At 44.1% G+C, this 18,214-nt stretch overlaps 1 protein-coding gene across 2 annotated transcripts in view; it reads left to right on the top strand.

Moving 5' to 3' along the window:
- Nucleotides 1-3,460: 3,460 nt before the first annotated feature.
- LOC137653751 (ribosome biogenesis protein BMS1 homolog) overlaps nucleotides 3,461-18,214 on the top strand; it is a 254,922-nt gene continuing 240,168 nt past the window's right edge. The window contains exons 1-2 of one of the 2 annotated variants that reach the window (XM_068387387.1): nucleotides 3,461-3,700; nucleotides 13,896-14,063. The gene's annotated coding sequence lies outside the window, so the exon portion shown is untranslated. The remainder of the gene's footprint in view (nucleotides 3,701-13,895; nucleotides 14,064-18,214) is intronic. The other variant, XM_068387378.1, reaches the window with a different exon arrangement.

The raw sequence follows: 18,214 nt of genomic DNA on the forward strand, positions 1-18,214 counted from the left end.
ATGACTCTTTCAAAACTTTAGGTGTGGTTCTCGATATCATATTTACCTTTGAGAAACACATTAGGTGTGTGTCCTCTTCAACGGCACAAAAATGGCTTGTTGAGAAAGTCTATTGTGATTTTGAGTGATCAATCTATTCTGAAGAAGTGTTTTAAGTCTTTTCATTCTACTGTGTTTCGAGTACTATTGTCTTGTTTGGTCATCTGCTGCTGATTCTCATCTTAATTTGTTGGACAGGAACTTACTGCCTATTAAATGTCTAATTCCTGATCTAGATATTAATCTCTGGCACCGCCGCTCAATTATTTTGTTATGTGTTGGGTGTTATACCAAAAATATAATGACAATTTTGGAAAAATGTATACCAAGTGTCCTATAAAGAGCAAACAAATAGTTGTTCACGAAAATCTTAGATGGTATAATAGTGAGCTATTAAAGGCAAAAAGACATAGACGTAAGATGGAAGGTAGATGGAAAAGAGCCAAATCCTCACAAGCCAGAAATCTATATAATAAAGCCAAAAATGACTATAACATCCTGTTAGAAAAAACAAAAAGAAAATTCTACAACGGCGAAAGTAAAAAAAACTAATAACATGAGGGAGTTTCACAAAAACCTAGATGATTTGATGGGATTAAAGAAAAAATATGTCTTGCCTGAAAATGTATGTGCAGAGAAATTTGCTATATTCTTCAATGAAAAAAATGATAAAATTTATAGAGGTTTCCCCCAAAATCAGCTAGAAGGACGGTCAGTTATGCCAGTGAAGGAGGGTAAGAAGTTAAAAAAAAAATTAAGGAAATAAATATGCGTGACTTGTTAAAGGTTATGAGAGAGATGAAGAATACATATTGTGGAAACGACCCTTTCCCATATAGTTCAATAAGTGAAGCTCCAAACAAGCAAGTTGTATATAATATTTACCTAAATATAATTAACCTAAGTATATCACAATCCAGTTTTCCTAGCTGCGAAAAAACTGCGTTGATCAAACCAATATACAAAGGAAAAGGTGAAGTAAACGAACTAAATTCATATAGGCCCATTTCAAATTTACCCTACATGTCGAAGCTTATTGGAAAAATCATAAGTGAGCAATTATGGCCGCATATTGATGAGTTAGAGGCATTCGCGGAAAATCAATCGGCCTACAGAGCTAATCACTCTACAGAAACCACCTTATGCTCAATAATGAATGATATGATAGGTCTCCTTGATGAGGGAAAGTGTGGAATTTTGATTATGTTAGATCTTAATGCTGCTTTCGATACTGTTGTGCACGAGTACTTACTTGACGACTTGAAGTCCATTAGAGTGACCGAGGAAGCACTGGGATTTTTGCGAAGCTACTTAACGAACAGGAAGACTATTGTAGAAGTTTCTGGAAACCGATCTAGTGAGAGAATTCTTATGAAAGGTGTACCACAGGGTAGTGTTCTGGGCACTATCTTTTTCAACATATATACTGTCGAGCTATCACACATCTTGAAAAAACAAAAAGTGGGCTTTAAACTATATGCAGATGATACTTAGTTCTACCTTTCAATTTCAACAACACAAGATACAAAGAAGAAAACTGATGAGATAATGACTGAAATAAAAACATGGATGCAAAGGAAAAAGCTTAAATTAAATGATGATAAAACAAAATATATGTTTTTTTGGCAGAAAGGTGGCTTTGAAGAATTACCAGTTATTTCAAAGTATAAAAATTGGTGACGCTGAAAAATTTGGGTGTACTGATAGATTGTAATTTGTCAATGAGGGATCAAATAGTGAATACAGTGAAAGTGTGTAACTATCACCTGAGAAACATAGCATTTATTAGAAAATATTTAACAGAGGGCAGTACAAAAATTTTAGTGATCAGTCACGTAATATCAAGGCTTGATTATTGCAATTCTCTGTACTATAAATTGCCCAATACACTACCGAGAAAGCTTCAAAATGTGCAAAACCGGGCTGCTAAACTTATAAAGGACATTAAATTTCGGGAGAGAATAACTCCTGCACTGATCGATCTACATTGGTTACCTGTTAAGGCTAGAATTGAATTTAAGATTTGTTTGTTGACTTACAAGGCACTTACAAGTGATAAGCCTAAATATCTTCGTGATTGCTTGGTCCCCTACCCTCAAGCTACTAGCGCTGCTGTAAGAGTTAGACATACTGATGACCCATATAGACTATTCGAAATTAGTGTGAATCATGCAATAGGAGGAAGAACTTTTTGTTATGCTGCATCGAGACTCTTCAACGACCTTCCACTTGATGTCAAGAATAGCAAAAATGTAGCAGCTTTCAAGAAAAACCTGAAGACTTATCTATTTGGAAAGTGTTATAATAGTGATCAGAGAACTATTAAGCCTGAATGCAAATGGTAGTGAATAACTGAAAAGATACAGAGCAAAATATAAACTGAAAAGAAATTATTTTCACACATCAAGGCCCGCCTGAACAAACTCTTAGTGTCTGGTGGAGGGCGCGAAACAAACCCCTAAAAGTAAAAGTATGCACGTTACATAAGATTTTTCATAATTCTGACTATCCTTTACAGTCAGGTCTTCCTGGACAGTACTACTCTATTCGCCAATACTAGGTATGCAGTTAATTATAATAGTCAGGCCCTCTCCATCATGAGGCTCAAGACTACACAGTAGTCTAGAAGTTTTATTCCAGCTATGACCAAGTTGTAGAATGATCTTCGTAATCGGGTAGTTGAATCGGTAGAATTTCAAAAGTTAACTTGCAGAAAATACATTTATGTTGAACAGACCGACATGTCTCTTTTTATTGTTTAAATTCCACTCATGAATGGCAGAGGCAAGGGAAGGTAACATTACCCTATCAAGCAGGACAATGCCCTAGAGACTGGCCATATTACATATGATCAGCGCCCAAGCCTCTCTAAAGGCAGTAGGCTCCCCCCAATTATTATCTCGCATGAATGGTGGGGTTGCAGCGAACAAAGGAACCGATGAGTTTGAACAGGACTCGAACCCCAGTCTGGCAATCACTATTCAAGGACGCTACCATCAGGCCATCACAACCCTATGTATCTGAAAGATCTATTTTAAAGCTGTCTTTGTTCTTAGAATATTTTATTCTAATTGTTTATTCCTCTTCATATAGTTTATTCATTTTCTTATTTCATTTCCTCACTGGGCTATTTTTCCTTTTAGGAGCCCTTAGGCTTATAGCATCCTGCTTTTCCAACTAGGGTTGTTGCTTAGCTAGTAATATTAATATATATATATATATATATATATATATATATATATATATATATATATATATATACATATATATATATATATATATATATATATATATATATATATATATATATATATATATATATATATATATATATATATACAAGTGTGTGTTTGCGTGTAATTTGAAATACATCGCAAGATTACTAGAGGGGCCGATATAAAGGCTACGCTTTGACCAATCCTGAACCTTCAACACTACCATGTGTTATGTTGACTGTTTACATTTTTTCCACAGTAGATATTATAAGTGATTGGTAAATCCACTTGATCTATTTATATTAGTACTTTCCTGTACTAGAGTATACGCTCTCAACTAACACAACGTTAGTCATATTACCTATATAAGGAACAGTTGTTTGTGTAGAGGTAACTCTCCAGCTGACATAAGGACTTCTAAGTCTATCGAAGAAAATCTGGACTTGGTGAGTAGTTACCTTAATACTATGCCATGCAATAATTTCCTCAATTTGTATACTGTACTACAGTAATGGTGGGCTCAATTATCAAGGTTAAAATATTATTTTAACCTTGGTGTATGTATGATAGCGGCCACCTGTATGTATTATTATGTCTAACTTAGAATACGGCAGTGTAAGGGGGGGTTGCAGGCGCCCCCCGTTAGTTTAGTAGTTAAGGACACGGCTTGTAGGGTAGGTTAGGGGGAAAGTTTAGGTTAGTTGATGGCCATTTTTAATTAATGCATGAGGAACTGGCAGCTGATATACAAAGGCTCCGGTCCATTAAAAGTAGAGTACTTAAATTTGTTAAGTTTTACTTTATTACAGATTCTCATTTCGAACAGAAAATATATGTTTTCCTGTAGTAAATTACGTGATTTGACCGAATTTGACCTTCATTTTAACCGCAAACAAACAGAACAACCAATTCGACTAACTTTAAGTAGCCGAACTGGTTGCTGTTATTACGGATGAAATGAAGGTGAAAACCGGTTAAATCACGATATTTTCTACAGGAAAACATATACTTTCTGTTAGAATGTTTAAATTTGTCTTTTGTTATATATATTCTGTTAAAATGTTTAAATATAATGACTTGTTCAAATTCCGTGTCACTTCACTCACGTATGTACTGCGAACGCTAACGTTAGCAATGTTACCAATGTTACACAGCGTTACCAACGTTACAATGGCATTGCTAACGTTAGCAATGATACGGTAATATTAGCATGTGTATTTTAAAGCATTTTTCCATATACACTTCACACAATATGTAAAAAGGTACAAAAACGGTACAGAACCTAACAAACCCACCTAACCTAACCTACAAGTTCACAGGTCACAAACCCAATATAATGTCTTTTGTTATATATATTGTTAAAATGTTTAAATATAATGACTAGTTCAAATTCCGTGTCACTTCACTCACGTTACGATAACGCTAGCACTGTTATGATAACATTAGCAACACTATATATAATGGTTCATGTTCCGCCACTGGCTCGCTTACACTTGCAGGAAAATAAAACATCAAGCTCATATGTACTGGCAAGCGGTAATGTTGAGCTGCGCACGCTAGCATTAGCAATGTTACTCCAACATGCAATGTTACGCTAACATTAGCAACGTTAGATATAATGATTCTTGTTCCGCCACTGGCTCGCTTACAATCGCAGGAAAATGAAACATCAAGCTCGTATGCACTGGCAAGCGGTAATGTTGAGCTGCACACGCTAACAAAATAGTAAAACTAACACATTAAAATTAAAGAAATTAATGACTTACTTTTATGACCGCGACAACGAAACTTCCTGCCTGACTGTAATAACACCCGTTGGGTGGCGCTCTGTTCGCCTATCAGCTGGTGGCGCAAGCTTGAACAGTTATTGATGTTCGGACTTATGTTTTCGCTAATCCCAACAATCTCCATTCTTAACCCCTTTTTAAGATTGTTAGTTCATTGGGACACGTCCTGAAATTATGCCGAATACTAATTTGTTATACAGTATATACAAACAAAGGTTAGGTTAGCCAACAAACAAACCAACCCCCCGAGCTAACCCTTCATTTCTGTGCGCTTGTAGGCCTACTTGTGTTGGCCTGGCCGCATGATTTCAAAATTTTTAATCCCCCCCTCGACCCAAGATTGACCTGCACGAGGTTGACCCTTTCCAACGCTAAACGCCGTAATGGACATACATGTTCCGTATAGTTTCTCTTTGAGTGATGGTGTTGAGGTTATTACTCATATAGATCAGCTTGATGCTTTGGAGACAATAAGGTTTTTAGACCTACGGGACTTTACTCAAGTTACCCCATAATTTTTTTCATTTTGTATTTCGAAAAGGGCTCTTAGGTGATTTTAGGGGTCCCTGTGGAGGCGCAAGAACCCGAGGATTTAGACTTCAGCAACTACAAATATTAAGGTAATCCTGAGTAAATTTTTTATTATTACAATGCGTTAAGATATAATTTAGAGTGCTGCCTATAGCTTTTTTGTGTCGGAGAGAGACCTACGAAGGGGGTCCGGGGGCTTGCTCCCAGCTAAGGGTTGTTACCTGGGAACTACTAGGTTTGGTTAAGTTGGGTTTGTGGGGTTTGTATGATAGTGACAGTGGTTGGGGGGTCGCAAGGGGGCGTTAGCCCCCCCCCCCCTCCCCCGTTAGGTCATTAGGAAGGTAAGGACATGGCTTGTAGGTCAGGTTAGGGAGAGAAGTTTGGGTTAGTTGTTGTCCATTTTTCTCGCACTTTCCGACATTCATGTGCCGAGTGGTCGTAGTATGTAGATTGTTGAGACAAGCATATACAAATTTAGTGAATTCATTATTTCATTCTGTTAAACTTCCCGTGAAAAACCTGATAGGTGATGATCTTTACTCTATTTTCTGGCAATCACGACCCTGTCCTAGAATGTAGTTTGTTGGGACAAGTATTTACAAAACTAGTGAATTTAATTCTATTTCATTCTGTGATCTTTCCCATGAAAAATAGCCGATTTTGGACATTTTTTTACTTCATTTTCTGGCGATCCAAGGCCTGTCCCAATAAACTAAAAAGGCTCTGGCATGGGTTGGAACCTGTGACTTTGGTTGGGCAAATACAGGAAAAAACATTATTATTTAACACTTTCAAGATTTGTAAAAGGCTACAGAACCTAACAAACCCACCTAATCTAACCTAGTTATTCCCAGGTCACAGACCTCTCTTCCCAGGTCACCAACCTTCCCAAGTCACAGACCTAGCCAGAGGCCAAGCCCCTTGGACCCCTATCCCAGGTCACAGACCTAGCCAGGCGCCAAGCCCTTTGGACTCCCTTCCCAGGTCGCAGAATCATTGCATATAGAATTATAAGGCTCGTAGAATTAAAATTGTAGATATTTTATTCAAGATTATGATATTTAGAATCATAAGGCAATGACAGCTGTGACAGGGAAAATTGATTTACGAGGCCTAGAACAACAGGTTTGGGAGCAAGAAGGGCGGGTGAGGAGAAGCACTGTTCATTGGGTAAAAAAATAGGTAAAATTATAGAATGGTGTAATAGATAGTTTGTAGAAAGTAAGACTGGTTTTTAATGTATGTTGTGGTGTTTTGAATGATTTTGATAATGTTTCTTGGCGGAAATCCGTAGTTATCGAGTTAGGGTTGGTCGGCTACCATAACTGAAAAGCTATGGCTTTGCGCTAGGTATCGTCATCAGTTGTTATGTTCAAACCACCTTAAAATATGCTGTGTACTTGTCAAGTTTTGTTGATTTTTAAAATAACTTTTTAAACTTTGTTTCTGTCAGTCATAGTCATAAAAAAAATCGGTCATCATACTAAGAAATCAGTTACTGTAATCAAAACCAAGTATAGTAACGGCAATGGAACACTGTCAAAATACTGTATTGGAGTTTTTGTTTGTCAGGACTTCCATATGCATAGAAATCGGGGTTTCCATTCCATTTTCTATGGAGTAGTTCATAGCAGTGTTCATTGTATTACAAATACCTCCTTACTTAATTGAGGTAATGGTTTGTTGGTTTTTCTCTGCCGTATGCTCCCTTCACTCGCGATTAAACATTATCTCACTGCTCCTGTGTTCTGGCAGGCGGACTATGTTTCGCTACGTGTGTTAGCGCTGTCAGCTAGTATGTTGGCTTTTATTATCAATTTTTAAATATAAAACTCACCCGCTGGTTATATAAAGAGCTGAAGTCCCCTGACGCCCTGGCAGAAATTCAAATTCTCGCGCTATCGAAGATACGGCAGGTGTACAACCGCACCCTAGCGGTAGCTCAGGTGGAACAACACACCAACTTCAGTTCTTCTTCTGCCGCCATAGCTGGCTGACATATTGAAGTTCGCTCTCGTGGTTATACTCTCTTGGGAAGTTGTTTTGTGATGTACAACGTTCTTTTCTGAGTTTAAGCTATCGTTAATTGTTTTCTCTTGTTTCTAATCTTGAAATCTTTTTGTTTGAGGTTATCTTTATTAATATTTCCCTTATTTTTTGCTCGTCGGTCTTTCACGTAACCATTCAAAATGGCCGACTCCTCCCCTGCTTTACGTAGGTGTGTTAGTGAAGGGTGTCGTACTCGACTTCCTAAAGGATCTATTGATCCTCATAATATTTGTGTGAAATGTAGGGGTAAATTTTGTTCATTTGATGATAGATGTAATGAGTGTCTTTCTTTAACTGATGATGATTTTGTAACATACGATCGTTATGTTAGGAGACTAGAGAGGGATAGAGTTAGGCGTAGTTCTTCACGATCTGTGGATAGAGCCTTACCTAATATTAATGTTCCTAATCCTATTCCTTCCCCCGTGGTGGTAGATCAGGAACCTACTATGAAAGACATGTTTACCACTATTTTGACTCTTGGTGAGAAAGTTGAGTCCTTAGCGGCAGATAGAAATACGATTTTTTCCGAGTTAAAGGTACTGAAAAACCGTGATTCTGTCGGAACTGTGGAAAGTGTTTCGGTGTCTGATGTTAGTGTACCGAAAAGTCGTGACTCTCTCGGTAATGTGAAAAGTGTTTCTAATGTTTTTAGTGTTGCGTAGGGTGCGTCTGCACGATCTTGTCGTTCACCTAGCCTAAGACCTCTTTCGAGCTCTCGAACCCATGGGAGAAGTAATGTCGAACGGCTTAAGGGAACGAGAAGCGTCATCAATCGTGTAGACGTCCCCTCGAACGTTCCTGTTGCCGTAGCTCAGGCCGTTCACCCTCATCGTAGGAAAGGTGAGGTTCATGCGTTATCCCCGTCTTTCGATGAAGGGTCGGGGAGTGAGATCTTGCGTCGCGCGTCAAGACCGCTTAAACGGACGCATGATGTTTCTCAGCGTCAGGAATCGCCTGTGCGTCCAGGATGTAGTTCGTGGGACTCACCGGAATGTTTCCGTTCTCTCATCGCTTGCACTCCGGCTAAACGTCCAGATCACCGTGTTCGTGTGGATAAGATTTCTTCCGATTCAGACCTTGTTACGATTCATGCTCCCCCTCTTCCTTCAGATTGGCTTTCTTCTCCCGAAATACGTGGTGATGTTGGATTGAATATTCCTTTAGGGAGTTCTGTAGATCCTAAATGGTCTATGCTTGTGACTAAGAAGGAACAACTCTCGTCGTTGATGGATTCTTTTCAACCAGGTGTTGGCGGTATGTCAGGCGTCAGACCAGTTATCGCACAGGCGTTCGATGGTCTCTGGTGCTGACGAGTTATCGCGTAGGCGGTCTCCCATTCATAGTGTTCAACGCCAGGTTGATTTTGATGAGTCACGTCAGAGAGGTTTGGTTGACCGGTTTTCGCCTTCTGGTCGTGTGGAAGAACATCGGCGTCGACAAGTGGACGAGACGCGTCAACGTTTTGAAGTAGTGGATCGCCCGCGTCGACAACTTGTGGACGCGTCGCGTCAAAACATCGATTCTCAGCGTCGACATCTTGACAGCTTTGATCGTTCGCGTCAACAGTTTTCGGACTCTACGCGTCCACTCAGCGATCTTCGGCAGTTGCCTTCTGTGTCCAAGCGTCAATCTGGTCAACAGCAGTCGGATCCTAAGCGGTCTAGGCAGTTGTTAGTTGACGAAGATCGTCTACCCGTCCATGTTTCTCGTCAATCTACTTCGACCTCTCCCCGTCAGTTGGATGCAGATATTGGGTTTGACAGGCAATCCCATCCAGACTTTGTTCCTTCGGTTCAGGCTGCAGCAGTTGCTGCACTGCCAGAAGACGAACTTGAGGAAAAGTCGGATGTGGACGATCCTATTGAGGAAGTCTCTGAGAATGAGGTGGAGAAGCATTATCAACATGCTGTTGATCTTCGCAAGTTTATGTTGATTCTTACTGGAATTTTCCCGGATCAGTTTACTCCTGTGGCCCCTCGTTCTCCGCCTTCTGAGTTCATCTTAGGTAAAGCTACCAAAGTTCCAGTTTATACCAAGATGGTTCTTTCTCGATCCTCTAAACGGGCCTTGAAATTAATGGGTTCCTGGTTGGACTCTAAGAAATCTTTTGGCAAGACGGCCTTTGCCTTTCCACCCGCTAGGTTGGCTTCTAAATCTAGTGTGTGGTACGAGACTGGTGAAGTGTTGGGCTTGAGTTTTTCTTCATCTGCCCAAGGGGATTTCTCAAGTTTGGTAGATGCTTCTCGTCGTCTTGCCTTAAGGAAAACGAAGATTTGGTGGTCTATTCCAGAGTTCGATCATTTGCTTAAAGGTCTGTTCAGGGCCTTCGAGGTGTTTAATTTCTTAGACTGGGCTCTGGGGGCTTTGAGTAAGAGGGTCTCAGATATGACGGATACAGACACTAGTGGACTGGTTCATTTGATGTCCTGCTTGGACAAAGGTGTGAGGGATGGCTCCAACGAGCTAGCTGCCTTGTTCACGGCTGGAATCCTCAAGAAAAGGGCCACGATGTGCTCTTTTCTCTCTGCAGGAGTGTCTCCCTACCAGAAAACGGGCCTTCTTTTCGCTCCATTGGCTAATACCTTATTTCCGCAAGAGTTGGTAGGGGAATGGCCACTGCTCTCACGCAGAAGGCCACGCATGACTTAGTTACTAATACGACAAGGAAAGTTTTACCGTCGACGTTTTCCTCTCGTAAGCCTAAGGAATCCTCTTCTGGTTTTCGACCTTCTCAGTCCTTTCGTGGGAAATCCTCTGGAAGGGGCTCTTTCAAATCAGAAGGAAGGAAACCTAGAGGCAGAGGGGGCAAGTCCGGCCGAGGTAAAGTCTGACTGCCCTTTCCTTCAGACAGCAGTGGGTGCCAGGTTGACTCACTTCTGGGAGGCTTGGGAGAGAAATGGAGCGGACTCCTGGTCCGTCCAAGTGTTAAAGGAGGGTTACAAGATCCCCTTCCTGGCAAATCCTCCTTTAGTCACAGATCCGGTGGATCTTTCGCCCAAATACAGAGAGGGACCGAAGAAGCAAGCCATGCGTCTTCAGACGTCTCTTTTATTAGAGAAGCAAGCAATGGAGGAAGTGCAGGATGTTACGTCTCCGGGGTTTTACAACCGCCTTTTCCTAGTACCCAAGAGTTCCGGGGAGTGGAGACCGGTTCTGGACGTAAGTGTGCTAAATGGTTACGTCCAAAATTCGACGTTCACTATGGAAACTCAGAAGACAGTTCTGGCGGCTGTGAGGAAGGACGATTGGATGGTCTCTATAGATCTTCAGGGCGCCTATTTCCACCTTCCGATTCATCCCAGCGGCAGACGTTATCTGAGGTTCATGGACGGAAACAAGGTCTTCCAGTTCAGGGGTCTTTGTTTCGGACTCTGCACGGCTCCTCTATTGTTTACCAAGATCATGCTAAATGTGGCAAGCATGCTGCATTCGAGGGGAATCAGAGCCTCTCTGTATCTGGACGATTGGCTGATAAGAGCCTCCTCAGTCGATTGTTGTTTGAAGGACCTCAAAATGACTTTGGATCTCTCCAGAGAACTGGGCCTCCTGGTGAGCTCGAAAAAATCGCAACTGACTCCATCCCAGGAGATTCTTTATTTGGGGATGGAGATTCACAGTCGGAGTTTTCGGGCTTTTCCGTCGTCGCTGAGAATTCAGGCAGCCCTCCTAAAAGTCCAAACTTTCCTGAAGAGAGAACTTTGCTCCGTAAGAGATTGGATGAGCCTTCTGGGGACTCTCTCATCATTAGAAAAGTTCGTGACCCTGGGGAGGTTGCACTTGCGTCCTCTTCAGTTTCATCTCAATCGCCATTGGAAGAAAGGGGACAACCTCGACAGGGATTGCATTCCCATCTCGGTTTCCATCAAGTCTCATCTTCAATGGTGGTTCAACGAGCCCAGACTGAAAGAAGGCTTGTCTTTACTTCAGAAGAGCCCAGACCTCGGGTTGTGTTCCGACGCCTCCAACTCGGGGTGGGGAGCCACTCTAGAGAAGAAGGAGCTTTCGGGGACTTGGACTGTGGAGCAAACATCTTTCTACATCAATCAAAAGGAGCTTTTGGCTATTCATCTGGCTCTCATAGGTTTCGAGAAGCAGATCAGGGGCAAAGTGGTCCAAGTCAATGCAGACAGTACGACAGCTCTGGCCTATATTGTGAAACAAGGCGGGACCCACTCTTGGCCTCTGTACGAGATTGCAAGACTTCTCGTTTGGGCAGAGGAAAGGAAGGTGACTCTTTTGACTCGATTCATCCAGGGGGTCAACAATGTGAGCGCAGACAGACTCAGCAGGGGAGGTCAGGTTCTCTCCACAGAGTGGATTTTACACCCGGACGTCTGCAAGAGTTGTGGCGGTTATGGGGTCGACCTCTCGTGGATCTCTTTGCCACCACAAAGACAAAAAGGCTGGAGTGTTACTGCTCTCCGGTTCCGGATCCCGAAGCCTTGCACATAGACGCCTTTCTGATGAACTGGACTCACATGGAGGTTTATGCTTTCCCTCCGTTCAAGATTCTTTACAAGGTGATTCAGAAGTTCATTTCCCACTTAGAGACCAGAATGACACTGATAGCTCCGTTCTGGCCGTCAAGGAGCTGGTTTCCAGAGGTACTGGAATGGATGGTAGATTTCCCGAGAAGCCTTCCCATAAGACCCGATCTTCTCAGACAACCTCACTTGGCCCGAAATCATCTAAACCTCCGAGCTCTACGTCTGACTGCCTTCAGACTATCGAAAAACTCGCTAGAGCTAGAGGATTTTCGAAGAAGGCAGCCAAGGCAATTGCGAGGGCAAGGAGGTCTTCAACCATCAAGGTGTATCAGTCCAAGGGGGAGTTATTCAGAGAGTGGTGTAGGACTAACGCGATTTCCTCTTCCAGTACCTCTCTTACCCAGATAGCAGATTTTTTCTTAGACCTTAAATTTAAACATAACTTCTCGTCATCTACTATTAAAGGTTACAGGAGTATGTTGGCAACAGTTTTTAGACACAGGAACCTAGACCTTTCTAATAATAAGGATCTACAAGATTTGCTTAGGTCTTTTGATACAACCAAGAAGATTCAAACAGCTCCCCTTGCCTGGAATTTGGATGTTGTCCTTAAATTTCTCATGAGTGATAGATTTGAGCCTTTACACTCGGTTTCATTTAAGGATTTAACCTTGAAAACACTTTTTCTGGTTACCCTTGCCACTGCTAAAAGAGTTAGTGAGGTACACGCTTTAAGCAGGAACATTGGTTTTCGGAATGGAAAAGCCATTTGTTCTTTGCAACTGGGGTTTCTGGCCAAGAATGAAAACCCTACTCGGCCATGGCCCAAATCCTTCGAGATCTCTAACCTTTCTGATGTGGCTGGAGGTGAATTAGAAAGGGTACTCTGTCCAGTTAGAGCGTTACGGCTTTATGTGGACAGGACTAAGAATCTGAGGGGTAACTCAGACGCTCTGTGGTGTGCAGTTCGGAAACCCTCGATGCCCATGTCTAAGAATGCCTTGTCTTTTTTCATTAGATTGTTGATTCGAGAAGCTCATGCTCAGTGTGATGAGTCAGATCAGAGGCTTCTTAAAGTGAAGACACATGAAGTCAGAGCGGTAGCGACTTCAGTGGCCTTTAAACAGAACCGTTCTCTGCAAAGTCTGATGGATACGACCTTTTGGAGAAGTAAGTCTGTTTTTGCATCCCATTATTTGAGAAATATTCAGACTCGCTATGAGGACTTTTTTACGTTGGGTCCTTTTGTAGCTGCAAATGCGATAGTAGGTGAATGATCTACCACTACGTTCCCTTTTTCCTAATACCCCTTTTCTATCTCTTGGAACTCGTTTGTTATGGTTGTTTGTGGAGATTGGTCGTCAGTCTTCCGCAATCTTTGATTTGGTTAGGTGGTCAATTTGTTCCTTGAGTGCACCCGGAACAAGGGTATTGGTTGAGGTTCTGTCATGTTATAGGTGGTCGTACCGTTTGACAGCTCCTAGAGATTTTCAGCCCGAGTCGATCACTGGATCTCTTAAGGATAGCGGACGAAATAAGGCAGAGTATCATTGCTGTCAGCTTCCTTATCAGGTGGAACCGCTTAAGTTTGTTGTATGTAACCCTTAAGTGAATTTTCAATATGTAGCTGTCTCTGACCCGCCACCAATGGGTGTCAATCAGCTCTTTATATAACCAGCGGGTAAGTTTTATATTTAAAAATGATATTTTCATATTAGAATAAATTTTTGAATATACTTACCCGCTGGTTATATAAATTTAACACCCACCCTCCTCCCCTCTAGAGACTACCTATGGTATTGCTATGAGGCATGGAAGAACTGGAGTTGGTGTGTTGTTCCACCTGAGCTACCGCTAGGGTGCGGTTGTACACCTGCCGTATCTTCGATAGCGCGAGAATTTGAATTTTTGCCAGGGCGTCAGGGGACTTCAGCTCTTTATATAACCAGCTGGTAAGTATATTCAAAAATTTATTTTATTATGAAAATATCATTTTTACAAACTTAAAGGGGTGAAATTAGTGAATACACACTTAACAAAGGGGGGAGTTGTAGCTTCGCACTCCAGCATCTGTTTGAACATGGACTTACCTTCCATTTTCAAAGATCAGATTAAATACTGTATATCAAACACATGTTTCTACCCTAACCTTTTATTATTAACATGATTAATAATATAAAAGCTTTGATTATATTGCATATTCCAATATTGTAAATAAATAACAAAGAGGTTTAAAATATAAATAGTTAGACCCTTTATTCCATTTGAAAAAGTAACTAATGGCAGAAGCACCATCTAACTGTGCTTTTCTAAACTATCGGTTGGAAGGAGGCTCTATGCTATGTGCTATGACAACAAAAGGAGTAAAACTTGTTTGTTCCGTAACTGGAATACAAACCTTAGCTATTTATTAGGGGTATTACTTTCGGCGTAGCTGAAGTGACGAGCCATTAAAGTTTAGCGAGGGTTAACTACCCACCCCGCTAGTTAGCACAGGGTAGGGGAGGGTAACTTGCTACCGCTCCCACTCACACACCTGTAATTTACCTCTCTTTACTTTTGGCTCGGATGGTGAACGGACGTTGCCGCTCTTCATCCTTTGCCTTTATTTGGACTGCCATTAATCTGTTTTTTGCTTTTTCTTTTTCTAGTGTGTGTTTGTGAGTTGACTTCTGCAACCATGCGCACCTACCCTGGACTCACCAGTCGGCCCTGTGGGGTCTTTATGTCGGCGGTGGAGACTGATCCCCACTTGCAGAGGTCAACAGTGTGGTAGTGATAATAAGTGTAATGACTGTAGGGAGTGGTCTTCCTCCCAGTGGGAGAAGTTTGGGCGACGGCGGAAGAAGAAGTCTAAGCAGGATATTTCCCCTTCGAAGGTTCCTTCGAAGGAAGGAAAACCCAAGGCCTCTTCTTCCATCTCCCTATCCTCCTCCGAAGCTCCTACTCATTCGGTCTCTTCCGAGAGACCATTGAGTAGTAGCGTAGATCAATTTAGTGTCGGCCAACCCCGGTCCTCGAGAGATGGTGTTGCTTCCCCTGGCAAAGCGGCCCCATCTTTTCCCCCGGGTGTGGCCTTGTCACTAACTTTCTTATTACAGGTTTGGTCGTCTTTGGGGCTCTCGGGTCCACCCTCCAAGGACGCATTGCGGCAGATCATCCGCAGGGGTGCTAGTGTGCAGCAGTCATCGTTGCCGTCAGAGGTAGATCCTCTGGCCCTTGTCGACGTTGTGGTGTCAGAGGTGTCGCCTATGATCTTGTCCGACTCCTCTGCTCCTCCAGACTCTCCAGCTGTTGCTGCCAACTTAGATTCCCCCATTCCTGATCATCCTTCGAGGGCGGAAACTAAGTCCAATGTCTGTCTCTCCTGCGAGTGTTTCTCTCCCTCGGGGGAGTTCACTCATAGAGACTCCTCTTCGAAGGACTGCTGCGGCGTACGGTTAGCTTGCTGATCCAACGGCCCCTAGAGAGCGTCTTTGTCGAAAAGCTCGCCCTCCACTTCGCCTTAGAGGTCTCTCTTCACCATCGGTGAAAAGGTGCCTCTTCGGCTCTTCTGCTTCATCGTCGCAGCCTTCACCTGCAGAGGAGCCTCCGCTGCAGTCATCTTCTGGCCCTCGACCTTCGACCATCACTGGACCTGCTACTAGTCCTCCGACTTCGGTCCTGGACCTCTCTGCAGATCGTTCGCAATCTCCATCGGTGGATGATTGCCCTTCCAAAGGGCACATCCCGGTTCCTGATCAACCATTCAACAGACCTGCTGACCTTCCTTCAACGTTCCTGTCCCCAGTAAAGCCTCTTGAGGCTGAAGTGCGCAACTGCACGCCACCCACCGCCCTTCAGCTCGCCAACCTCCGGCAGTGCACCGGTGGTCACCAGCCTGGTCGTCAGCGCTCTACTGTGCTTCGGCGCGCCCCTTCACCTACTCGCCTAGAGCACCCACGATCTCCTACGCGACAGCGCTCTCCTGGCCGCCCTACGCCTACGCGCCCACGGTCTTCTACGCGCCAGCGCTCTCCTGCTTGCCCACGATCTCATACGCGCCAGCGCTCTCCTGCGCGCCCTGCGCCTATGCGCCCCCGATCTCCCACATGCCAGTGCTCACCTACGCACCAGCGCTCTTCCGCGCACCAGCACTCGCATGAATGTGTTTGAGCTCCTGCGCGCCAGCGCTCTCCTACGCGCCATCACTCTCCTCCACGCATGCGGCATCACTCGCCTACACGCGTGCACCATCACTTGCCCGCACTCCTGCGCGCTAGGGATCTCCCATGCGCACGCACCAGGACATGCGCACCTGACACTCGCCAGCGCGCCACCACTCGTTCGCGCGCGCAATCCAACTCTCGCCCATGTGCCAGCTCTCACCTGCGCGCCAACTTTCGCCCGCGCGCGCTCGCCAATGTTCGTCCACGTGCACAGGAACTTCGCTCGGGCAGGTCATCATCGCCTCACTCCCCTCCCCGCAAACGCATTTCAGCACGCCCATCCGGAAAAAGGGAACAGACTTCCGCAGAGGGGTCCAGGATCCCGAAATTGCCTTCTTCTAAGGCTGAACCACCTATTTCGGTAACTCCTCGTAGGGAACCTTCGGTCCCTTTCTCTTCAAGGGATCAGTCTGACAGTGTATCGGTCAGTCAGCAACCATGGTTCAGTGCCCTAGTCAGACTGTGGCACAGGCCTTCAATCCTGCCCTGTCTAGCCGCTCGTCAGAGCAGCCTATAGCTCCAGACTCTCGACACGGAACCATGACTTCCTCCACCCCATTGAAGAGGAAAAGAGGAGTTTCCGACGCGGTCACTTCCTCTAGGGCCTAGGCTGACACCGACTCCGGTATCTCCCGAGGGATACTCTCCCACCTCACCTTTAACAAGGGATTCGCCTGAGGAAAGGATCTCCTCCATTCCACCGTCGGATGAAACCTCCCTTCACTCTGAGAGTTCCCTACCGTCAAAGATCAGGAAGGACACATCATCTAGGGCTTCAATGTTGGAGTCTTACCTCCTTCCTCGGAAGGAGTCCAAAGACTCCAAGACCCTGCCAAAGTCCTCCACCAGGACTACAAAGACGGAGACAGCCAGCCACTCAAGGGATGTCTGCGACCCACCCCGGGAAGAGCTCTCGGGGATGGAAGATGGAGAATTCGCTGCAAGTCTGACATCGGAAGGAGAGCAAAAAAAGTCAGAACATGCATTCTGGCAGGTCTTAATTCTTAGGAGGGTTCTCAGAGGGTTTGCCGACCCAGAGATACCCCTCGGGAGGGCAAGGACACGGTCTTAGACCGTGTCTTTGGTACCCAGAAACCCTCAATGACCAGTGCAGCCCTGCACTGGTCTCAAGGGTTGAAAGGAACCAGGGCTAAGATCGCCTTACAGCTCTCTGAGTTTGCTTCCAACCGTTCCGGCTCTACCAACAAGCTCCTCCCACCTCCTTGTGTACAACAGAGGAGGTACTTTGAGATCCTTGGGGGAGCCCAGTCCAGCTCTTCCTCTTTACCACTCTCTGGAAGAGCTAACTAAGGGGATCCCTCTTGAAAGACTCTCCAGCCTCTTTCTCGGTGGCTGAAATCCTTAATCAGGAAAAGGTCACAAAGTATGCTATACTGTACAGGCTACTTCGTGGCTGGATATCTGGTTAGGGACCCTAGGAATCCTGGTACGAACCGAGGATTTCTCCAAGGAGCATACCAGGAATGCAATGGAGACTTTCCTTCTCTCAGGCACTCGCACGATTGAGTTTCTTGCCCATCAAGTTTCGAACTTGTAGGCAAACACCATCTTGAAACGTCGAGGTGCTGTGTTTTAGGAATTCCACCATCAAGTCCCCAATGTCGAGATAATAGGCTCAGATATTCCTCTCTAGAGGGAGCCCACCTGTTTGAGCCTAAGGACATGGAACATGCTGCTGAGAGGTGGAGGAAGTCCCATCAGGACTCCCTCCTCCATAGGGCTTTGACATCCAAGCCCTATACATCTCCAGCTCCTCAGCAGTCCCGTCCAACCAAGACAACAACGAAGACAGTGGTGTCTAAGAAGCCCTTTCCTGCCAAGGACAGGAAAGGCACTAAGTCCTTCAGGAGAGGGAAGAATCCTAGAGGGAGCAG

Source organism: Palaemon carinicauda, chromosome 1 (genome assembly GCF_036898095.1).
Source record: "Palaemon carinicauda isolate YSFRI2023 chromosome 1, ASM3689809v2, whole genome shotgun sequence".
Taxonomy (NCBI): domain Eukaryota; kingdom Metazoa; phylum Arthropoda; class Malacostraca; order Decapoda; family Palaemonidae; genus Palaemon; species Palaemon carinicauda.